This window comes from Balaenoptera physalus, assembly GCF_965194825.1.
Source record: "Balaenoptera physalus genome assembly, chromosome: X".
NCBI lineage: Eukaryota > Metazoa > Chordata > Mammalia > Artiodactyla > Balaenopteridae > Balaenoptera > Balaenoptera physalus.
Window position 1 is genome coordinate 55,225,492 of NC_138903.1, and position 9,763 is coordinate 55,235,254.

Here is a 9,763-nt window from a genome sequence, read left to right on the forward strand (position 1 = left end):
AAAAAAATTTTTTTATAACTATATGAGGTGATGAGTGTTAGACAAACTTCTTGTGGTAATCATTTTCAGTATACGTGTGTCAAGTCATTATGCTGTACCCCTTGAACATATACAGTGCTGTTTGTTAATTATATTTCAGTAAAAGTGAAAAAATAAAATAAAATAATTTTCAACCAAAAAAATATATAAAGACATAGGACGGTTGATTGGATTAAAAAAATGACCCATCTATATGCTGCTTACAGGAGATTAATATCCAAAGTGATCTTAAGAAAAAAAGTGGGGTATCATGCTCCCTGAGTTCAGACTATAGTACAAAGCTACAGTAATCAAAAAAGTGTGATAATAGCACAAAAACAGACACATAGATCAATGGAACAAAATAGATAACCCCAAGATAAACCCACACACCTATGGCCAATTAACCTAAGAAAAAGGAGGCAAGAATATACAATGGAGAAAAGACAATCTCTTCAGTAAGGGGTGCTGGATAAACAGGACAGCTACATGTAAAAGAATGATATTAGACCACTTCTTCATATCATATATAAAAATAAACTCAAAATGGATAAAAGAACTAAATGTAAGACCTGAAACCATCAGACTCCTAGAAGAGGACTTAGGCAGAACACTGTTTGTCATAAACCATAGCAATATAGTTTTTGCTCTGTTTACTAAAGCAAAAGAAATAAAAAATAATCAAATGGGACCTAATTAAACTTAAAAGCTTTTGCACAGCATAGGAAACTATCAACAAAATGAAAAGACAAACTACTGAATTGGAGAATATATTTGCAAATGATATGACTGATAAGGGGTTAATATAAAAATATGTGAAAAGCTCTTACAACTCAATATCAAAAAAACAACTACCAAATAAAAATTGGGCAGAAGAACTGAGTAGACACTTTTCCAAAGACGATATACAGATGGCCAACAGGCACATGAAAAAATGTTCAACATCACTAATCATCAGAGAAATGCAAATCAAAACCACAAAGAGATATCACCTCACACCTTTCAGAATGGCTATCATCAAAGTCCACAAGTTACAAATGTTGGTGAGAATGTGGAGAAAAGGGAACACTAGTACACTGTTGATGGGATTGTCAATTGGTGCAGCCACTGTGAGAAAAAGTATGGAGGTTCTCCAAAAAACTAAAAATAGAACTACCATATGATCCAGCAATTCCACTGCTGGCTGTATATCCAAAGGAATTGAAAATAGTAATTTGAAAAGATACATGCACTGTCATGTTCATAGCAGAATTATTTACAATAGCCAGTATATGGTAGCAAACTAAATGTCCATTAACATATGAATGGATAAAGAAGATGTGATACACACACACACACACACACACACACACACACACACACACACACAATGGAATATCACACAGCCATAGAAAGAATGAAATTCTGCCATTTGCAACAACATGGATGGACCTAGAGAGTATTATGCTTAGTAAAGTAAGTCAGACAGAGAAAGCCAAATACCCTGTTATCACTTATATGTGGAATATAAAAATAAGACAAATGTATATAACAAAACAGAAACAGACTCATAGATATAGAAAGCAAACTAGTGGTTACTAGTCGGGAGAGGGAAGGGAGGAGGGGCAAGATAGGGGTATGGGATTAAGGACAAACTACTATGTATAAAATAAATACACTACAAGTATATACTGTACAGCACAAAATAATAACCATTATTTTGCAGTAACATTAAACAAAGTATAATCTATAGTATAATCTATAAAGATATTGAATCACTATGTTGTAAACCTGAAAATAATGTAATATAGTAAATTAACTATACTTCAACTTTTAAAAAAAGAAAAAGAAAGTCTTAACTTTCAAGGAATTCACCTGCTAGTGGAAGAGATGGACAGATAAACATGGAATTTTAGGTAGGTATAAATGTCATAGCTGAAATAAACACAGGATGCATGGACACAGAGGAAAGTCACTGTACCATCCTGAGTGAAGTCTGAGGTTTCTAAAGCCATTTAAGAACCTGGAGAAATGGGAACAACTATTTAACCAAGGAAATCATAACCTGTATTATGAAGCTTCTGTTGTTTCTACTTCATTTTCTGCTGATATCATCTCTTTTCTCCAGCATAAAAAAGATGCTAAGTGGTTATTCCTGGAATTGGGAGCCATGTCTACTAGGATTGGTACAAAATTTAGTGTTCAAGTTAGAATTAGTACATTTTTATGCAAATGCATTACTCTTTAAAATAAAATTAAATGAGATTTTTCAGTTAAAAAAGACCTTATTGTGGTTTTGATTTGCATTTCCCTGATGACTAATGATGTTGAGCATATTTTCAAGTGCTTGTTTGGCCTCTGTATACCTTTTTTGGAGAAATATCTATTCAAATCTTTTGCCCATTTAAAAAAATTGGGTTGTTTGTCTTTTTGTTATTAAGTTGTAAACCTGCTTTATATTTTCTGGATGCTACATTATTATCAGATATATGATTTGCCAATATTTTGTCTCATTCTGTAGGTTGTATTTTCACTTTCTTTACCATGCCCATTGATGCACAAAATGTTTTAATTCTCATGAAGTCCAATGAATCAATTTTTTTGTTGTTGCTTGTGCTTTTGGTGTCATATCTAAGACTTTGTTGCCAAATCCAAGTTATGAAGATTTATGCTATGTTTTCATCCAAAGATTTTATGGCTTTTATATTTAGGTCAAGGAATCATTTTTTGGTTAATTTTTGTATATGGTACAAAGTATGGGTCAACCTTCATTCTTTTGCATGCTGCTATACAGTTGTCACTGCAGCATTTGTTAAAGAGACTATTTTTCTGCATTGAATAGTCTTGACACCCTTGTCAAAAATCAGTTGACTATTGAGGTATGGGTTTGTTTCTGGATTCTCATTTCTATTCCATTGAGCAATACGTTTAGCCATATGCCCCTGCCACACTATTGTGATAACTGTGTCTTTGTATTAAGGTTTGAAATCAGGAAGTGTGAAGTTTTTGTGTGTATTTATTTTTCCTTAGCTTATTTAGGTATAATTGATACACAAAAATGTTAACACATTTAGTGTATGTATCCTGATGAGTTTGGACATAAGCATATCATCACTATACCTTAAGGTACCAAACATTATCAGTCACCTCCAAAAAATTTCCTTATGTTTTTTGTGGGTTGATGGGGATTTGTTTGTTTGTTGGTGAGAACACCTTGCATGAGATCTATCCTCTTAATGTATTTTAAAGTGCACAATACTTTATTGTTAACTATAGGTACTATGTTGTACAGTACATCTCTAGAACTTACTCACCTTGCATAACAGACACTTTATACCCATTGAAAACCAATTTCCCCTCTCCCACCAGCTACTATTGTATTCTCTGTTTCTATGACATTGACTATTTTAGATACCTTATATAAGTGGAATCATTCAGTATTTGTCCTTCTGTGACTGGCTTATTTCACTTAACATAATGACTTCCAGGTTCATTCATTTGGAAATGGCAGAATTTCCCTTTTTTTGAAGGATGACTAATATTCCAAGGTTTGTATATACCACATTGTCTTTATCCATTCATCTGTTGGTGGACTTATGTTCAGTTTTCAGAATATTGTGATTTTTGAGGGACGCTTGCATTTCCATATGAATTTGAGGATCAGCTTTTTCATAACTGCAAAAATAATGTTTGGAATTTTGATAGACATTCCATTGAATCTGTTGATCACTTTGAGCAGTATTGCCATCTTAACAATATTGTTTTCCATCCTATGAATGCAGGAAGTTGTTCCACTTATTTAGGGCTTCTTCAATTGCTTTCAGCAATGTTTTGTAGTTTTCAGCATACAAGTATTTCACCTCTTTGTTAAATTTACTCCTAGGTATTTTATTCATTTGGATTGCAAATATAATTGTTTTATTAACTTATTTTTTTAGACTGTTCATTGCTGGAATATAATTATTTTATTATGCTTTTGGATTGATTTGCTAGTATTTTGTTAAGGATTTTTGCATCTATATGGATAAGTAATATTGGTGTGTAATCTTTTCTTGTAATGTTTCATCAGGCTTTGGCGTCAGGATAATATTGGCCTCATAGAGTATATTAAGAAGTGTTCCCTCTTCTATTTTTCTGAAGAGCTTGAGAAATACTGGTATTAATTATTTTTTGAATGTTTGTGTACATGTCACCAGTTGAAGTCATCTGGTCCTGAACTTTTCTTTGTTGAGCATGTTCAATTATATATGTCTGTTAGATCTAGTTAGTTTAAAGTGTTGTTCAAGTGCTCTATTTCCTTAATGATCTTCTGTCTGCTTGTTATATCCATTATTGAAAGTGGGTACTGAAGTCTCCAACTATTATTGTAGAAGTGTCTATTTCTCCCTTCAATTCTGTAAAGGTTTACTTCATATATTTTGTTTGTTTGTGTCTTTTTTTGTTGTTTTTTTCCTATTTTTAATTTATTTTTAATTTTTATTTTATATTGGAATATCATTGATTAACAATGCTGTGCTAGTTTCAGGTGTACAGCAAAGTGATTCAGTTACACATATACATATATCTATTCTTTTTCAAATTCTTTTCCCATTTAGGTTATTACAGAATATTGAGCAGAGTTCCCTGTGCTATACAGTAGGTCCTACTTGGTTATCTATTTTAAATATAGCAGTGTGTACTTGTCAATAAAAAACTCCTAATCTATCCCTTCCCCCACACTTCCCCCCTGGCAACCATAAGTTCCTTCTCTAAGTCTGTGAATCTGTTTCTGTTTTGTAAATAAGTTCATTTGTATCATTTTTTAGATTCCTCATATAAGTGATATCATATGATATTTGTCTTTCTCTGTGTCACTTCACTTAGTATGATCATCTCAAAGTCCATCCATGTTGCTGCAAATGGTATTATTTCATTCTTTTTTATGGCTGAATAATATTCCATTGTATATATGTACCACATTTTCTTTATCCATTCATCTGTTGATGGACATTTAGGTTGTTTCCATGTCTTGGCTATTGTAAACAGCACTGTGATGAACATTGTGGAGCATGTATACTTCTGAACTGTGTTTTTCTCTGGATATATGCCCAGGAGTGGGACTGCTGGATCATATGGTAGCTCTATTTTTAGTTTTTTAAGGAACTTCCATACTGTTCTCCATAGTGGCTGTACCAATTTACATTCCCACCAACAGTGTAGGAGGGTTCCCTTTTCTCCACACCCTCTCCAGAATTTATTGTTTGTAGACTTTTGATGATGGCAATTCTGACTGGTGTGAGTTGATATCTGTAGTATTTAAATATGTTTTTTACTGAAGTATAGTTGATTTACAATATCATGTTAGTTTCAGGTGTACAACACAGTGTTTCAGTGATATATATATATATATATATATATATATATATATATACACATATATATATATTCACATACACATTCCTTTTCAAATTCTTTCCTATTATAGGTTACTACAAAATATTGAGTATAGTTCCCTGTGCTATATAGTAGGCACCTGTTGGTTATCTAGTCTATATATAGTAGTGTGTATATGTTAATCCCAACATCCTAATTTATCCCTCCCCCCACCATCATTTCCCCTTTGGTAGCCATAAGTTTGTTTTCTAGGTCTGTGAGTCTCTTTCTGTTTGTAAATTAGTTCCTTTGTATCATTTTTTTTAGATTCCACATATATGCAATTTCATATGATGTTTGCCTTTCTCTGTCTGGATTACCTCACTTAGTATGTCTATCCATGTTGCTGCAAATGGCATTATTTCATTCTTTTATGTGGCCGAGTAATATTCCATTGTATATATATACCACATCTTCTCTATGTATTTATCTGTTTATGGACATTTAGGTTGCTTCCATGTCTTGGCTATTGTAAACAGCACTGTGATGAACATTGGGGAGCATATATACTTCTGAACCATGTTTTCTCTGGATATATGCCCAGGAGTGGGATTACTGGATCATATGGTAGCTCTATTTTTAGTATTTTAAGGAACCTCACACAGTTCTCCATAGTGATTGTACCAATTTACATTCCCACCAACAGTATAGAAGGGTTCCCTTTTCTCCACACCTTCCCCAGAATTTAGTGTTTGTAGACATTTTGATGATGGCCATTCTGACTGGTGTGAGATGATACCTCATAGTAGTTTTGATTTGCATTTCTCTAATAATTAGCACTGTTGAGCATCTTTTCATGTGCTTTTTGGCCGTTTGTATATTTTCTTTGGAGAAGTGTCTATTTAGATATTTTGCCTATTTTTTGATTGGGTTGTTTGTTTTTTTGATATTGAGCTGTATGAGCTTTTTGTGTGTTTTGGAGATTAATCACTTATCAGTTGCATCATTTGCAAATTTTTTCTCCCATTCTGTAGGTTGTCTTTTCATTTTGTTTATGGTTGCTTCATATATTATGGAGCTCCTTATTGGTACATATATGTTTATAATTGTTATATTTTCTTGGAGAATTGACTCCTTTATCTGTATATAATGTCCTTTGTCTTTTGCAATATATTTTCGCTTAAAGTCTATTTTGTTTAATACTACTATAGCCTTTCCAGCTATATTTTAGTTATTATTTACATAAAACTTCTTCCATTAATTCACTTGCAACCTATTCTTGTCTTAGGATCAAAAGTGAATCTCTTCTAGTAAACATATAGCTAGATCATGACTTTCTATGCATTATGTTAGTCTGTGCCCTTTGATTGGATAGTTTAGTCCATTTGCATTTAAAAATAATTACTAAGGAAGTACTTACTTTTGTCATTTAGCTTTTATTCTTTCTGTGTATCTTATACCTTCTTGTCCTGCATTTCCTCCATTACTGCCTTCTTTTTGTTTAATTGCGTTTTTATATTGTATCACTATGATTCACTTCTCACTTCCTTTTTTTTTTTTTTACATATGTTGTTAGTGGTTGCCACAGACATTACAATTAATATTTTAAATCTATAGCAGTTGATGTCTGGTTAGCTCTAATAGCATACAAAAATTCTACTTCTATACAGCTATGCCCCTCTTCATATTGTTGTTGACACAAGTTATGTCTTTATACATTGTGTGCCCAATGACTTAGGTTTATAATTATTTTTATGCATTTGTCTTTTAAATATGTAGGAAATAAAAATTGCAGTTACAAGCCAAAATTGAAATAATACTGGATTTTACATTTACCTATTGTAGTACCTTTACTGAATATCATTATTTCTTCATATGGTTTCAACTTACTATAATCTGTCCTTATATTTCAACCTTGAAAACTCTATCATTTCTTGTAGGACAGTCTCCTGGAAACAAACTCCTTTAGATTTTCTTTACCTGGAATGTTGTAATTTCTCCTTCATTTTTGAAAGATAGTTTTGCCTGATGTAGAATTCTTTGTTGACAGCTTTTGCTTTTTTTTCTTTCATCACTTTAAATGTGTCATCTTACTATCTTCTACCTCTGTTTTTTTTTTTTTTTTTTTGGCTGTGTTGGGTCTTCATTGCTGTGTTTGGGCTTTCTCTAGTTGCAGTGAGTGGAGTCTACTCTTTGTTGTGGTGCACGGGCTTCTCCTTGAAGTGGCTTCTCTTGTTGTGGAGCATGGGCTCTAGGCGTGCGGGCTTCAGTAGTTGTGGCACACAGGCTCTAGAGTGCAGGCTCAGTAGTTGCAGTGCATGGGCTTTGTTGCTCCACGGGATGTGGGATCTTCCCAGACCAGGGATTGAACCCATGTCCCCTGCATTGGCAGGCGGATTCTTATCCACTGCACCACTAGGGAAGTCCCTACCTCTTTGGTTTCTGATGAGATATTAGTTGCTAATCTTACTAAGAACCCTGTATTTGGCATGTTGCATATCTCTTGTTTCTTCCAAGATTCTTTTTATCTTTGTCTTTGAACAGTTTGATTATAGTTTGTCTCAGTGTGGATCTCTTTGAGTTCATCATTCTTAAAGTTTGTCAAAATTCTTGGATGTGTAGATTCATGTCTTTCATCAAGTGCAGGTAAATTTCAGCCATCACTTGTACACATATTCTTTCTGCCACTCTCTTTCTCTTCTTCACCTCGGATTCCCATAATGTGTACGTTGGTATGCTTGATAGAGTCACACAGGTCCCTTAAACTCTGTTTAGTTTTCTTCATTCTTTTTTCTTTCTGGTTCTCAGAATCAATAAATTTATCTTCAAGTTCTCTGATTCTTTCTTCTGCCTCCTGAAATGTGCTGATGAACATTTCCAGTGAATTTTTTCCTTTTAGTTATATTCTTCATCTCTGGAAATTTGTTCTTTTTTTAAACAGTTCCTATGTCATTTTTTAAAATTTTCTTCTTTTCATATATAACTCTCTGGTCCTTTTAGTTCTTTGTGCATAGTTGCTGTTTAGCTCATTGAGCATATTTAAGACAGTTGATTTAAAGCTTTTGTCTAGTAAATTCTATCTCTGGACTTCATTAAGGATGGTTTCTGCCATTTTCCCCAGTGAATATACTATAGTTTCCTTTTTAATTTCATACTATAATCTGCTAGCTGGAAATAAGAATTTTCCCCTTTACCCAGTGTTTGCTGTTTTCAATTGTTGAATGCTGCTATTCTCTGTTTAGTAAATTTTCCAAGCTATTTTTTTTTTTGCAAAGACTATATTCCATGTTATGCAAGGTCATTCAGGTCTCTGTTACTTTACCTTATGTTTTGCTCAAGTTTTCACAGAGATTTCCTTGAACTCCAAGAACTAAAAATAAAAAGTAAAACACTTCTCTCAGTCTTTGCAAATTAACTCTGTACTGGGCACTCCTTTAGCAGTTCCCAGGCTGTATGTAACTCTGCTTGACCTTTCCTTTCTCCTTGCACTGAGCACAGAGATCAACCGGAGGTGAAGCCTTTGGGTCTTCTCAGGTCTGTTCTGAGCATGTATTCTGCCCTGGGCATTCATGAGTATTTGAAAATTCCCTCTAGTACAGAGACAGTTTCAGTGGCCTAAATTTCCCAAAGAAATGCTTTCCCCAGCTTCTCCTCCAAGGCTTTAGGCAGTCTATAATATGTTTCAGCAATAGTATTTTTTTAATTTGAGGTATAATTGACAAACAATAGTATATTAGTTTCAGGTATACAACATAATGATTTCATATCTGTATATGTTGCAAAATGATCACAATGTGTCTTGATAATATCCATAACCATACAGTTACAGATTTTTTACTGTGTTTAGAACTTTTAATATTTACTCTCTTAGCAACTTTCGAACAGCAAAACAGTGTTATTAATTATAGTTACCATGCTGCACGTTACATCTCATGATTTACTTACATTATAACTGGAAGTTTGTACCTCTAGACCCCTTTCATCCACCGATTTCAGCCAGCACACACCTCTGGCAACAACAAATCTTTTCTCTTTATCCATAAGCTTGTTTTTTTGTTTGTTTTTTTTTTTAATTTTAGGTTCCACATATAAATGAGATCATATGGTATTTGTTCTTCTCTATGTGACTTATTTTACTTAGTGTGATGCCCAAAAGGTCCATCCATGTTGTTGCAAATGGCAAGATTTCATTCTTTTCATAGCTGAATATTTCATAATCTATATCTATAGCTATACCTGTGTCTATCACATCTTCTTTATCCATTTATCTATCAATGGACACTTAGGTTATTTCCATATCTTGACTATAATAAATGGTGCTGCAATGAACACGAGGGTGCATATATGTTTTCAAGTTAGGGTTTTGTTTCCTTTTAATAAATACCCAGACGAAGAATTGCTTGTTCACATGGTA

General features: G+C 33.3%; 1 protein-coding gene across 1 annotated transcript in view; it reads left to right on the top strand.

Annotated features, from left to right (window-relative positions):
* ZC3H12B (zinc finger CCCH-type containing 12B) overlaps positions 1-9,763 on the top strand; it is a 230,602-nt gene that overhangs the window by 76,668 nt on the left and 144,171 nt on the right. The gene's annotated exons all lie outside the window — the stretch shown is intronic.